This window comes from Protopterus annectens, chromosome 8.part0 (assembly GCF_019279795.1).
Source record: "Protopterus annectens isolate FY-2018-M chromosome 8.part0, PAN1.0, whole genome shotgun sequence".
NCBI lineage: Eukaryota > Metazoa > Chordata > Ceratodontiformes > Protopteridae > Protopterus > Protopterus annectens.
In genome coordinates, this window is record NC_056741.1 from 690,548,723 (window position 1) to 690,565,652 (window position 16,930).

The following is a 16,930-nucleotide window of genomic DNA, read 5'->3' on the forward strand; positions in this document are numbered from 1 at the left end:
AAGCCTAGATTTGCATACAGAAATCATCAATCTATAAAAAATATACTATGCTATAAAGATTTCAAAAAAACATGTAGCTTAAGGAAGGATAAAGTGGGTACTTATAAATGTCATAATTGTAGTTGCTGTAAAGATATACTTGAATCAGATTATGTGTTTAAACATCCAACTACAAACAGGGAATATAAATTCCATGTGACAGCAACCTGCAATACAAATAGACTGGTGTATCTTGCTACCTGTACGCACTGTTATGCATTTTATATAGGAAAAACCACTAGGCGGCTAAAGGACCGTATCATAGAACATAGGTCAGAAATAAATAGAAAAATACAAACAAATGCCCTTTATAAACATATTATGGAATTTGAAAATCATTGCTTTAAATTTAGAGTGGTGGATATTGTTGAAGAATGTTTAAGAGGGGGTGATGTAAATAATGCCATAGAGTTAAAAGAACTAGATTGGATAATCAGGTTACAGGCAGATTCAACTCCTGGTCTTAATAGTGCAGTGAGCATAAAACCTGTTTTAGTTAGAAAACAACTTGAAATAAAATAATATGTATATATATATATGTAAGTTGCTTAGTAGAATTTTAATAGGATATGTAGGTTTTATAGAGATTTTTATAGAGATTTTTATGTAGAATTTATATTTAAATAATGTATGTGTAATTTTATAGGCTGGTTCTGATCATGTGCTTTCTAAACTACCCTCTATATAAGAAACATTTAAATGTGATTGTATGTGCTGATGAAGGGATGTATGCCCGAAAGCTTCATTAAAACTACGTTCTTGGTGATTATTTTGGTTGTTTTATTTGAACATTGAATAGTGAACTGTTTCCTGGAGTGTTGAATAAACCAACACAGATGTAAGAAAAATACTTACTTTTCTTAAATAATGTCTTTGTACAATGGTGCCATGCTGTTCTTCCGTGGGTGGTAGTATCTTAGTGCCTTTTTTTGATGTACTGTAAATGCGTATGGGACTTGCGCTCCCACGCATACCCAGTACATCAATGCTTTGGAAGGGAAGCAATGGAGAAAAGTAGGTCTCTGTTGCTCCATTTTTGTTTTCTTTCTTTTTTTTTTTAAAGTTTCAGACAGTTTAGGGGTAGGAGATTGACAGAATGGAGGAAATACAAGGACAATCAGGTACGTGTCTTTAGCTTTGAATATGTTCCTTATTTTCCTAGTATTTTCTCTGTCTTGTATCTCTGCTATGCCTGGAGTCCAGATTACAGATTATATTTTATTTTTATAAAAAAATAAATAAATAAATAAAACTTACAATATATAGCAATGGAAAAAAGTCCGGCGACTGGACCTTTTTCCAGTGGTATATGCTTGGATTCACAACAGGCACACTGATTGGGCGTGCTTGTTTTGAAATATTAATGATCAGTCATTGTATAATATAGAATCAATTATTCTTAGCACAATGTATATGTTAATGTTACATTGTCATTTGATACAGTCAGAAAAGGAGGACTACCCATAGGTATAATATACCTGGATATGGCCCCACATGGCATCAGTATTGCCAGCACATGGCACATAACATCACATCTTGCCAGTGGGACAGCATGACAACCATCATCCATAGCAAATGACACATCCTTCTGTTGCACATATATAATATGGCAATACACATATATGAATCATACCACAGTGGTAGTGCTATAATATGGACAACATCTGTTGTCTGTCAGTTCCCTCAGTAAAATTCATGCTTACAAAGTACTTGTTGCAGCACTAGCTGCAGGTTAACTGCCACAGTGCATGGACAGCTAAATATGGGAGGAAAGTGTAATAAGTTGAGATCCCTCATCAAAATCTCTAAAGCCAGCTATAAAGGCAGAATTGCGGCAGACAGTAAAAGCAACCACAGAGCCTTCTATAGTTATATCAAGAAACAACCACAAAGCCTTCTATAGTTATATCAAAAACCTCCATGACAATACCCAGGTTTGCTCTGAGTTACTACACAATGGTACCTCCTATACTGAGCCAACAGATATTGCCAACATACTAGCCGACAAAGTCAGTGCCAAATTTACCCTCTCGCCCTCCTTAAATGACCAATCACAATACCGGAAGAATGCCAGCCACCCAGCATTACTGCAGCACAGGTTAAACTGCATTGTCCAAGACCAAGAATACAGCTTCCATGGGACCCGACAATATCCCAGGATGTGTTTTACATGAACTACAAAGTGTACTGGCACCACATCTGTGTGCCCTGTTTAATTACAACCTCACCTCAGGCTTTGTCCCTACCCAATGGCACACTGCTATAGTCATCCCTCTCCATAAAGGGGGAGCGACTACATTAGCCTGATGAGTCTGATATGTAAGGATATGGAGTGTATCATCATGGACTTAATTAACAAGGATATAGGGAATCTCCAAACTCTAGATTCCACACAATTTGGTTTTGTGAAAGGTCGATCATGCCTACTCAACCTGGTTGACTTCTTTGAGTCAGTCTCCAGAGCTGTGGATGAGGTCAAGGCAAATCATATGCCTACGTCAATCTCACCAAGGCCTTTGATACCATTCCCCACTCAGGAATTATTGATAAACTCACCAAACTGGGCATCAACCCCTATATCACTAGGTGGGTTGCAAATTGGCTCGCAGATAGAACCCACAGTGTGAAAGTAGCAGACTCCAAGTCAGACTGCCAACCAGTCATGAGTGGAGTCCCACAGAGATCAGTCCTGGGTCCTCTCCTGTTTGGCATCTACTTCTCAGAAGTCCAAGCCAACATGGAGGGACTCTGGCTGACCAAGTTTGCAGACAAATGCAAGCTGGGAGCCATTATTAACTCCCTAAGTGATGTAGACATCCCACAGAAAGGCCTCACTGAGACCAATGATTGGTGCTGAAACCATGGCCTTAAGCTTAATGCCAAAAAATGAGTCATCATCCCCTTTGGGAAAAACTCAGTTCCCACTAATTACCACATTGATGGGAGCCCACTGAACACTGAAGGCATTATAAGAGATCTGGTTGACAGCAACCTTTCCTTCGACCACCACATTGCCACTGTGGTCAGAAAGTCATATGTGGCACATCTCATTACCAAAGGTTTTGCATCCAAAAGAATGAGGTCATCATCTCTCTCTCTACTCTTCTGTCATTAGGCCAGTCATCGAGTATAATGCCCCATTTGGCATGTATCTTACTAGACACATGCAACAGCTGGAAAGGCCACAAAAGTACCTCACAAAGAGGATCCTAGGCCTTAACCACATGTCCTACATGGTCAGACTCAAAACACTCCAGCTATTCTCTGTCTCATATCGTCTACAAAGAGGTGATCTCTGCTTGACATACAAAGCCATGTCTGACCCAGCTCTGTTAGAATTGCTACATCTAAAGAAATCCCAGTCCCTCTGCACCACACCCTCCAGAATCCTCAACCTCATTACCACAATCAACAGAACATGCTGGAGGGACAGGTTCCCAATGCAGAGACTGCCCATGCTCTGGAATAGACTTCCCATACATGTCAAGCAGAGCACCTCAATGGCCCTCTTCAAGAGAAATCTTGATGAGTGGATGGGAAATAGAAAGTTCACCCTGGTGATCACTCCAGTGGATCTGATTGATAGAGGCACTGGGAACTAACGTTGGGTGGCACGATCCCAGGGCACTTCTATGGGCTAGGCTTGTAAAGGCTCCAGGGCTATTAGCCTAGTACATACCTATGAATCTATGTTAATGTGTGTCATGCACACATTGAAGCATAATTAAATGCTACACGATGATAACACATAAGTATGGCAGTTACATGGTATGTATGTATGTACAACATTGCATATACAGTTCAGTCAATTATATGGCAATCAGCATGTTGGCAGTAGAATAAAATTGGAGCACACAGACAATACCTACAGAACTGATGGAGCAGGCCGATGGGGATAAGCCTCATAAATGACCTCCTGGGCTATCTTCCTGAACAAGTCGCACATAGCCCATGCCATATCCTGGAAGAAGTTCCACATCATCTCCCTTGTCTGTGTTCAAAAGATATTGGTCACAACCTCTTGGATATCTTCTTGATAATTGTTTCTGGTAATTGGCTAAACCCACATCAACATAATGAACACAACAGTAACAAATATGACATTCAATTGTCACAGGCTGTGACACATGAGAATGTACTATATGTTGTACTAACAATATTGTATGTGTACAACTGTATGTATGACCTACACACAATTATTAGCAATTAGTAGCCTGCAAAATGCAAGCATCATACCTCTCAAATGTCCAGATTTTCACAAAATATCCAGATTTTTGGCTCATATTTTTGGTGTTTTCCTCATAAAATGTGTAGTTTTCTGGCAAATCACTGGGATGATCTGAGGATTGAAGTCACTAAATAATGGCATACATCTGAATTTCAGACTTCAGATCCTTCAGAAAATGTATGTTAAAACAAACCCTGTTACTTCAGCAACTTTCTAAGTTTGTAAGAGCAATATTGAAAATATGTCCCAATTTTTGTTCCTTTGTCCCTCCATTTTGGCGGGCTTTGTCTAGATTTCTTGCACTAAAAGGTTGAGAGGTATGGATCATAATGATACTTGCTGATTATGAAATGTTTCAAAGCAATGCTTATTTGCATAGGTATTCAAATACACAGAAAACAACTGCATTATAACAAAAACACACAAGGTGTTGTAGGCAGATGCAATACAAATGTTGAACTGAAGGGCATATGTTAGTATACAAACAATAGTGCAAACAGTGATATGGCACACATCTATTCAGTCTGTGAATAGGTAGACTATGCACAACAAATCAATTATTGGAAAACATACAACTGTACCAATCCATGCCTAATAAGACAATATATGTGTGATAGATATACAAATCCAAGTGCCATTTAGTTTGTGGTCTACATTTAAAAACTTATCATCAGAGAACATGGTTTGATGCTAAATGATATTTAACATATTTGGATTTGAATGAGACTGTTATACACAGATATAGTGTGATTAAGGCACTTACTTTACTGATGCATGATGGGTATTCAGGCATTCTAAACAATATACATAATAATGTAAAAAAGGCCTGTAACAAAAATTAGCTGTATTTTATTTAACAAAATTAAAAACTTGAGCAACATGCCTTGCTCCCTCTACTGCTCCTCAAGCCTATGCTTCTGCTTGATGCATAGGGCTTGATTCCAGTTTTGGTTTTCACCACCTAAAAAAAGAAAACAGCAACTATAAGTGATGTAGTCCTAAAAAAAACAGGGATATACAGTCCAGAAATCAGGTTACGAAAACTTGCTTATAAAGAGCATCAGATAATTAACATCCAGGCATTTTAATGTTACACACAGGCTTTCATATCACGAAACACAGATTGAAGGACATGAGATTTAAACCTGCAACTCTAATGTATATCCATATTCTAACCTTGGTAACTACTTGTCTATGTAATACAACTTAATTATAACTGTGTGTTGTGAATGCAGTGAAAAGTCTAGGTATTATGATATCACCTGGATGGGGAATGGGCTACTAATATTGATCATGGCTTAGGATTTCAAAAAAATGAGCACCTGCTGGCTATGTAAGTAAATACTCAGCAATAATTAATTTGTGATAGCATTGAGTTCACAGCCATTAACAGCAATGGAAAACCTTAATTCCTCAGACAGTGGAACCGTGTCAAGTATCACAGAGCTTCTGTTAACACACACACACACACACACACACACACACACACACACACACACACACACACACACACGCACACACACACACACACACACACAAGTTGCTGAACATCAGAGACACAGTAAGGTATGTGGGATGACTACATTTAAAGATAATCCTTTGCAAAGTGCACAGCACAAAGCAAATGTATACATCAATGTATCTCCCTGTTCTGCATTTCACATGTAAATCTGACCATCTGACTCCCTCAAAAGATAAGGATGAAGTGAATTTAATAATGAATGAAAACACCTGATAACTCTTTTTAAAATAATACCATATTGTACAAAACATTGTAAGACATATAACAGTCTGTAGCAAGCTTTACTAAACCTGCCCTTAAAGAGCTGCTGTTAACAGACCATTACAGATTATGACCATATTAATTGGAATTTGATGAGTAACAGAGCATCCATAATGGTTCCCGATTAGAACCGCGAAGATCCACTTATGCGAATACGGTAATGTCAACATGTATTCAGCGAACCGCGAAAACACCGATCGTCCTGAAGCGCGAAATTCAAAATGTTGAATTGTCATAGTTGGCCCTTTAGCGGTATAGCTTCTTAAGGTAAGTGTGCGATAGTTATGGACCTTAGGGGTAGGGTGCAGGTTAAGGTAAGTGCATAGATAATAATGTATGCAAGATTTAGTGTAGGGTTAGAAGTAGGGTTTTGTTTAGTGTATGTATATGGTTTATTTATTTTGTTTGCGTAGGTAGTATGTAGCAGGCAGTGGGGTTGGCCAACTATGACGATTCGAGATTTTAAATTTTGCGGTTTAGGGCATTCGGTGTTTTTGTGGTTCACACAATATGTGTCGCTGCTTTCGTATTCGCTGAAAAAGGCCTTTTGTGCTTATAATATAGACACATCCATAATCATACACAAAATAAACATAAATATCAATAAGCAGTTGTGTATAGAATATTATTCTAGTTTGTGTGAAATAAAGTAAAATAAATTAATGATATAATAACACTGAAGACAGGGAGAAAATGAGGTAAGGAGTGGACAGCGTGTTGACAGACTTACAGAAAGATGAGATACCTTTAACTATCTCAACACACTGCCCACTCCTTACCTCATTTTCTCCCTCTCCTCAGTGTTATCACTAGTCAAAAAAATAATAAAAAAGTGTATATGTATATATAGATATATATATATATATATATATATATATATATATATATATATATATATATATATATATATATATATATATATATGGGTCTAGGACTACTCACTGAAAGCACATTTCAGTGAAAGTCAAATGACTGTGCACAAATCACTGAAAGCTCACATCACTGAAAACACAATTCACTGAAACACATTTCACTGAAAGTTATAGATGGCCTTTTCCCCACTGTAGTGTGACCCTGGCGTTAATATATGTATAGTAAGGGGGGTGTGGGGGGCTTGGATATATATTATGTTCAGAAAAGACTAACTTATTGGAATTGCAAGTATCCATGTATATAGTTCAAAATATTTAAAATAGGTGGGAGGCTATGCCCCCCACAATCCCCAATGTGGGGGGGCAGTGCCCCCCCTTACTATATATACTAACTCAAGGGTCGCACTACAGTGGGAAAAAGGCCATATATAACTTTCAGTGAAATGTGCTTCCACTGAATAGTCCTAGACCTATATATATATATATATATATATATATATATATATATATATATATATTTACACACACACACACACACACACACACACACACACACACACACACACACACACATATATATATATATGTGTGTGTGTGTGTGTGTGTGTGTGTGTGTGTGTGTGTGTGTGTGTGTGTATGTGTGTGTGTGTGTGTGTGTATAAAGAAAATCTAATTTGTTTATAACTATTATTTAATATGTGCCTAGCACTAATTTTATTTTCCTCACAGTGATCTTTACTGAAATGCATGTGTGTTTTTCTTTTTGAACCTGTATCTACAAGAAAACTGTATTGGATACTTCTTTGTATAGACTAACTAGATGGTGTGTATTCTGCATCGTACTATTTGTAAACTATTGTACTAATTATTGTATTTTGCTTATATTTCTATGGCGCTATTCTCCCCGGGCCTCCACTGAAAATGGGCTTCTGGCCCAGTCTGACTTTTCTGGTAAACAAATGTCAACAAATGAGTAAATAAATGTTTCCCCTATGTGGAGTTGAGCCAACAAAACACTAAAATATTGGCATATGTTATGTTCTCCTTACATGCCGCAAACATTTGTTTTTAACAGACAGGTACCGTTTGCGTTAATTCACATACCAGCAGATAAAGGATGAATACAGAAACTTCCAGCACTTATTGGCAATTATAGTCTAAAGAAATAACAACTATCAATGCATAAATGAAAAAATATTTGTAAGCAGTCAGACAAGCATTCATTTTGGCTTAAACAAATCGGACTGTAGTAAGAATGCTCACTTTATTAAGAGAAAGGAAGTAAATAAGTTGTTTATGAGTTACTATTCAGACATCTAAAGCTAAAGTAGGTGATGCTGTTGTACTATATTGGATAACTACTGAAAGCATAGTCATGAGGAGCCTAGGTGCTATAGGCATCAGTGACATAGGAGTAGAGTAGATGTGTGAAATGTTGTTATAACTTGGAAAATGAATATGCATCCACAGAGTTTTAAATTATTTATAATATAAACATTATTAAATAAATCAACAGCATGGGACTAGAACTCATACTTATATGGAGAGCATTCACCATGTCTTCTTAATTTTCCAGGTGAGCTAATTGTGAGAACAGCTACTTGATGGTTATAAAAGCCATGTGTCTTATATACTTGGGACATAATATATCTCTAAATTCCGTAGGAATTCTCAGCTATACATAGCACTGTGACACTTGCTGTAGGGATCCACCGTCTTCGCATCATGGTGACCTTTCAAGGATGCTTCTCTGCATCATTCCAAAACAGGTCATCATAGCAGTGGTGAACCTGCATTCCAGTCTGGTAGATCTCCTTACTTTGTTGGTGCTCTCTCAATATCTGGTTCCAGATGTTGATCATTGCAAAGTTCCTTGGCGTGGCTCTCATCCAATGCTCTACTCCAGCATAGATGGTCAGCATCTTTGTGGTCTAATTCTTGGTCCAGTTGGGTGCCTAGACACATTGAAGCCTCCTGGAAGTAGTCATCTCGATACTCCAATGGAAAATGTAGTATAAATGGAAAAATGGAAAAATGCTCATTGAGGTCCCATTCAGTTTAAACTTGGCAATGGTCTGATCTGCAAATGTATCAGAATCAGTATTTAAAAGTGGTGCTTATGTCATGTTATCAAATCATTGGAAGATAATGGGCACATGTTACACATGTTACCATACCCATTGATTACATGTGCGGAGCACCTGTCTATTATGCTGAGGTATTGGTTAATGCACCAGATTATAACAAGTTACAATCAGGTGTGCAAATGCGATTCCAAAACCTAGAATTTTAATGAACCTCATTAATTAAGTATGGTGCAAATGGTATTTAAAGATGAGTGCACATTAGGTGGACTCATTTTCAGTGATACCTGAGCCATAGGTAGCTGATAAGGTAAATTGTCACCTGCTAGCATTTCAGTTTAAGGGAATATTACCTGTTAACATTATGCATTCTCAAATGTACCTGTTTTGTTATTTTTATTGAACACGTGTACTTTAAAGCAAATGCTTGTAACTTAAAGGTGTGCTGTTTGATATACTTTTGTAACATGCATTAATTTCCCTTATGCTGTTGTACAGACGGATTTACATTGCAAAAGTGAAAGTACATAAAGATGGGTTTATGGATCATTCATATGCCTTATGTGTGACTCCATACACTCTGTGGTGTGTGTATGGAAACTTACAGATTCTGACATTATCCATATGTAGTATGTCCTTTTATTGTTACGGATATTTCTTCTTTGACAGTTCTTAACCCAAGTCTTATAACTAATGGCTCAATATAGAAAAGGATTTGTACTGTCAGTGGCCTCCTTGCATATCCTGAAGTTTTCTGATGCTTTCTTTAAGTTGTTCAAATAACAATTTCTGCAGCATTTTAAGATAAAATGCATGCAAATTCTTGTGACATAATATTGTTGCCTTTGGACTTCCATTAAAATGCTAAGCAGTATGTGAAGTTCTAATCCCAAAGACAGCTTCTACAGATATCACAAGTTATAGTGATTATACAACTCTTATGTGTGCAGGAATTGGTATTTCTTTTTATATGTCACATTAATATTTCTCACAGTCAGTGTTTCATAGACTTTTGCATTGCACAGCAATTCATGCTATTTATGGTGACATATGCTGTCCACATAAACATCTGCATAACTGGGCCCCAACAGGAATATGATCCAGTGTATATCATTGTCTTACAGATGGCAAACAGGCCGAGAGGTGACAATTTCTCACCACAGAAAAATGACATCATACTAGATGTTCTGCGACAACATGGATAGAGACTCATTGGATGTGCAGAGAATACAGTATGGAGGAATTAAGTGTGGGCCGACATCAGCAGTATAATTAATGTAGTTGGAAGTCAGAATAGATCCCATGAGGCCTGTTGACAGTGCTACTCTGACATGATCTTCCATGCCGCTAACAGATTAGAATGGTATGAGAGAATGAGGGAAGCCACCAGTGGTGAACCACCATTGACCATCCCCCCATTGAGATCACATTATTTCTTACCTCTCTGCATATGATGAATGGAGACAGACGCATCTCTGGAGTGGGACAGAAGGATGAATTCCAGGCTGAACTTATACATGGATGACATGGGGGACTATAGAGTAAATCACTGCATATTGTTGTTGCATGAATATTCATGCATTGTCATTTTGGATTTATAGCAGCAGAACTGAACCATGCACACAAATCTACACAGGATGATGGCAATAAATGTAATGACAAGTACTCATACAACTGCAGTACAGACATAACAGTGTAACCAACATGTGGAATGTTGTCTGCATTAATATTAACAAGACCATCTACTTCCAGACAACACCAGGGAAAGGCAGTTGAGTATCTCCATACAGCTTTACTGTGACCACTGCCTGTTATTGCCTTGGCCTCATGTCATGGCACTGCTGTTTACTGTCACACTGATATTTCCCTAACATTGTACACTACAGGTATATCCAGTGGGTGCCCAAGCCATGCATGTGCAAGTAGAGACAGACCAGGTATGTTACCACAGCAGGTTCATAGTTTGCAGCATGTGATACATGACATTAATGCCACTGTTTTTCAGCGCAGGGACATTTGAGGAACCAGTGAAGTGTCTGGCAGGTGAGTATTGGAGCCCTCTATTACGGTGTTGTATATGTCATGCTGTTCATTATTCCACTGCATGCATACATGACCGCATTGTCTTTCCCTTTACTTTCTCACTGCAGGATCTTCAGTACAGCCCACAAACTCACAGCAGTGGAAGTCTATCAGTGGTATGCTATTACTTGTTTTTCATATATGTCATTACTGTTATTCCTGCTGTTGTCCTCCATTAATAATGTGTCCTTCTACCAATTCATTGGGCAGACTGCATCATTACCAAGTTCACAAACAAGTGGTATGTCCATGTAATACCTATGGTATATTGTAACGCTGTTGGACTGATCCACACTGGCAATGATGTGATTAATAATGCTGATATTTTTTTGCTACAATGGTTGAAGTGTAGCCCTCTTCTACTGCACCATCTTCCCAAGAGGACTTGTCATTTGTGTGTTAATTTTGTATTAATCATATATGTCATGTGCAATTGTCAGCTCCATGTTATGTAGATTCTGTAACCCATACACAGACAAGACCTAATGTTGTCAATATTATCAGTAACAATGCAGTGAAATATATGTGTCATAGATCTTTAATGATATACAGGACATGATGTAAGCATGCTGTCCTGATCTGTGTCATCTGCTTCTTCTTATAGCACATCAGCTATCTGTATCCTCCATTAGCCGGTCCAATGATTACTTTGTGGTATCTGATATGTCTCAGTATGATAGCACGGCCCCTGGCACACAGTACTGGACAAGATGGTGGCAGTTATGTGGATGCAGCTGTAGCCTCGGATGTGGAGGGAAACTTGTCCAGTTATTCTGACAATAAAAGGACATTGAATGGTGGACAGGATGAGGCCAGGAGCAACAGGCCTAAGTTGAAACTGCTGCAGCTGCTGATGTTGAATGTTCTCCAAAACACATAGATACAACTCATCATAGTAGATGTAGGCATGTAGATGTTGTACATGGGCTGGTGTCCGAGTGTGTCTATCTACTCCTACCAGCAACTGAACATTCCCAGTAAAGTCAGGGATCTGACATATGTGCACCCGCCCGTGCCACAGATTGTATTGCATACCAGCTGGCTTAGCTGCTTGAAGCACAGGAGTGCAGACATGGTTTGGTAATGTTGTCACTGGCTGATCAGAATGAAAGAATGTTAGCTGTGGCCCAATCAGCAGAATTCCTGGCCTCTACAGTACTAAAGCAGTGCCATAGCACAAGCATGGTTTTGCATGCTCTGACTATGCTTAGCTGATTGCCACATGGGAGAGGCAGGCTCCTTCTCAGCAAAACAAACCTTGCCCATTGGGCATCAATGTCTATGCTCGAACATGCATACACTTCTGCTTCTGCTGCTGTTTCATCTGCTGCAGGCCTAGCAGTCATCACCAGACAGTCAAGCTGCAGTCATGCTCCTTCACCTCCACATGCTGGTGTCACTCCCTCAGTCTCCTCTGCAGTGCAGTCTGGGCCAAATGTTTCTGTACATGGTAATGGCAGAGTAGACCACAGTGTGAGCCATAAGTGTAGGTACCATAGACTGTGTTAGAGTAACACAGTTGATCCACTCTGTCCTGTACAGTCATTCTCACCAAGTGATGGTGATGATGATGATGATGACTGCTGGACAGAACATTGACAATGTCATCTATCTGTATTCGTTGACATGTCTGATGCCATGTGAGTCCAACAGTTTTAATAACCATAGCTGACTCCATTTATTACATAATTTTATTCATACTGCACCCTAATATATTTGTGGTGTGTGCATTGATCATTGAAATCGCCATACCCAGTGACTACAATGTCTTGCTTACAGAGAGACACAAAGTCATAAAATATCAGGATCTGCAGGCAGAAATGAGAGCAATGTGGAAGAAAGATACCCAGGCAGTTCCAATAGTAGTAGTAGGAGCAACGGGTCTTATGAAAAAGAATCTGCAGTCATATTTAGATATATTACCAATACATGTAACCCTGTACGGATTGCAAAAGGAGTCCTTATTGGGCACATTGTGGGTGCTGTGAAGACCAATTTTGGCTGACATCAAAGACTGAAACAATACTAATTTCTTGAACTTTAATCATACTTTGACTTAGGAATGGGGTCCATTCCCATCATGGTATTAGAAACATGAAAGATTTGGAAAAATTAAAGAGCAAGAAACCACACTAATATATTTTATTTTTGATATTAGCAGTTCTACAGTATGTCCTGTTTTGTTATCTGTTTGCAGCTTATTATAGTGGAGAAATAGGAATGTGTTGCATTGAAGTTTATCCCTTATTGTATGCCATACATTGATACCACAATCTAACTCTATAGGCATACCTGTGTCAGTTGTGTCCTGAGTTAATGATCCCTGTTGTGACAGATTTGTACATTTTCATAATGATATATGTTATGATTATTGTTTTATGTCTGATGTTTGGTGTGTGTATATCTAGTAGATACTTGCCATTAGATGCAATTTGTGCTGTTGTGGTGGGCTGACACCTGAGCATCAGTGTTTAATCTGTGTACTCAGGTACATGTGGCATGTCATGATTCAAAGTTGTGTGTCAGACACTACCTTTTTGCCCAGGTCTGCACTTGTGGTCACATCTTACGTTGCCTTCACCTGTGTCTTCTCCCCTTGTCTCCTCCTGCTCCTCCTCTGACACCTGTGGGATGTCATCTTCAGACATCAGGGGGTTCTTGATGTAGTTCACTCACACATGCAATTGGAAGACCACCTTGTGCTCTAGTCAGCACGCTGATAAGCATGGTGCACACCATTATCATCTGTGCTGCTTTTTCAAGTGCACCCCCGGATGTGTCCAGACATCTGAACCTAGCCTTAAGTACACTGAACACATGCCCTATGGTACTTCTGGTTGTTGTGTACTCTCTATTGTATGCCTCTTCGTAGGGTTGGATGGTTCATGGTACGGGCTCATTAGCCACAGCGTAAGTGGATAACCACAGTCACCTGTTGTGGTGGGTAAACACACATTTGGTCAGTATGGATATTATTGGGAGGGGTAGCTTTAGCTTATATCTTAGCCGTGTTCTTGTACTTTTCCAGTAACAGTCTCTCATGTATTTCACCTCATTGGAATGCAACCCTCTGTCCACTTTCCCTCCAAATGGCAGCAGCATGGGCACTTTCAGGGTGCGTTGCCATGATGTTTGTTACACTACCATCTGCTGAACACACAGTATGACAGTTCAGGGATGGCCTGCCCTTTCTGTTTATGTATCAGTCTGCTTCAGGATGTACACGTGTCTTGACAGGTATGTGTATGTAATCTATTGCACCAAGTACATGGGGGACGTTTACAATGCTGTAAAACTGATGTATTACAATTCTACACTCCAATGGGGTGGATGGAAAGTGGATGTACTCATCCCCATTGCTGCACATTGCTGCCTGGAGTTTTGCCGGGATATCGCTAGCAGCTGTCTGTGACACTCCTGAAGCATCCCCTGTGTGTCTCTGGAATGTCCAAGATGCAAGTATTCCCAGGCTGAGACACATTTTAGTTTCAAGGCGATGCAGTTTCCTTCCAGGATATTCACAGATGTGTAGGACTGTTGCAGACATCCTATACCAGTTGTCTGTCTAGCCAGTATCTGTTGATTATTTGCAGGTCTGACAACTGGTTTAGCTGCAGCCTTGCTCTATCTCTTGCTGGCTACCTCCTAGGGTGCACAGCCACTAATTCATTTATGGCTCGTATCACTCCAGCCTGTTGCAGTTCTTTAATTTCTGGATGCATTTTTTCTTTCTTTTTTTTTTTTTTTTTTGATAATGTTACAGAATATAGCAGAATCTGTAGTAGTAATTTCTTTTCCTCGTTGGCTGTATAGTATACATCAAAGATTTTTGAAACCAATTCTGTGTTGCAGGCAGTCTGTCGCATTTAAGTTGTGTTGGCCGCAATGTGTTTCGGAATCAGATGGGCATGCCTGTTATTCGTAATTATCCTATATTCAATAGCTAAGTACTCAGAATGCTTTCAGCATGTTTTCTGAAATCGCCTCTGTAACTGGTGCACCAAAGTTTTCCTTCAGCGTGCCGCACTGTCTGTAAATAGCTTCCTGAAACTTTTTGGAAGCTGGTCCTATATACATCATGCTACATTAAGCAAAATGTATGCAACAAGGGATGCTGGATGAATACTTAAAATATACAGTACAGAAGAAGCAGTTTTATTTATTGAAAAAAATATGTTGTTAAAAGAAGTAAAATAAACACATATCTAATCCAGACAGTATATTAAACAAGTAATGTTCTTATAATGGACCTTTAATTGTTAAGTATATTTCTTTCTGCTGTACTTTCTTTGAATTGAAAGAAATAATTACTTACTGAACCGTTTATTCATTTGCTGGATTTTAATAAAATACTTAAGGTCCTGTTCTTTAATGTCATGACCCATGGGATGTTTGACTTCTAATTGAACTACTCACCAGATTAGGAAATAGGACTAGCTTTGCTTAATATTTCATCAAAAGTATATTCAGAATTTATGGCTTTATGATAAAATGGAATCCACAGAGCTGGAAGTTTCATTTTTCTTATGCAATTTGCTTCTGTGATGGCTGAGATTTATTAAAAACTAGCTTGTATTCTAAAATCCCTGCTTTGAAAGTTTTAAAGACCCGAAGTTTTACTGTGTCTGAAATGAAAAGAGATGGCAGAAATATTACAGTTACTGATGTGGGATTCCCACTGCAGCCTCTTGTAAAGGTTAAACGCATTTAACCATCACATATAAAGGACACATTTGCATTTTTACTCTGATCAAGTGGTAGTTTGCAAGCACACAGTGTTAGGCAAGATATTTGTATTTTATAAGACTTTCTTTGTCATTAAATGTTGACTGCTTCGCAAAAAGAAAGACTACAATTTCTAGGGATTAAACAAACCAATGTGATTTCTGTACTATATTATGTTCTTTACTATATTGCTCAAAACTGTGATATGCTAAATGTGGTGCAGTGATACTGTAGCTAGTATAGCTGCCTCACAGCCCTGGTTTTATTCACAGCTGGGTGCCTTTTTTGCAGTTTGTGTGCCTCCTATGTGTATACATAGGGTCTTGCTGGGGAATTCAGTTTCCTGTCATATCGCAAAGGCATGTAGATCGATGTTATCAGAAATCCACAAAATGACTCTACAATATGTGTGTAAGTTTGTATAACATCTCCAGTGATGGACCTCTGTCCCCTTCAATATTACTCTCATGCTTGAATAGGCTCATGGCCCCCCACAATCCAAAAGAGAATAAAGGAGTTATCAGGAAATGAATCCAGTAAGTGTAATAATATGCTGCCAGTATTGTCTATGTTTACTGACAGATGAAGTCCCTCCTGACAGATACGATTATTTTAAACAGCTCTCAAAATACACATTGGCATTCAGTCTGTCACAATGAGATCTCTGATTTACTTTTTCAGATGCAGTACTGACTGCTTTTCTGATACCGAAATTGTGCTGCCCTACTGAAAATTAAACCCAGGCCTCCAGATTACATAGTGATGCTCACCAGCATGCTGACACAGTCATTGCTTTGTGCTCAAAGAATTTGTAGAATTGGATTTTGATAAATTCATTTCTCATTTCCTACATTTCTTGCAGTTAGGAACAATGAAATTCAGATGAATTTCACATAAAACATTTGTAATACATTATGATAAATGTTTTCACATCCAGCAATGGCTCTGCAAAGCAATTCTGTATCAAAGATTTTATGAAAAAAAAATAGTTTTATATCCCATACTGGGAAAAGATCTTTCATCTGCAGATTATTGCTCTGATACTTTAATCATCCTAATTTTAGAATCATGTGGCTTTCATCCTTAAATGCCTTAGAAATCTTTAAAACTGCAGTGA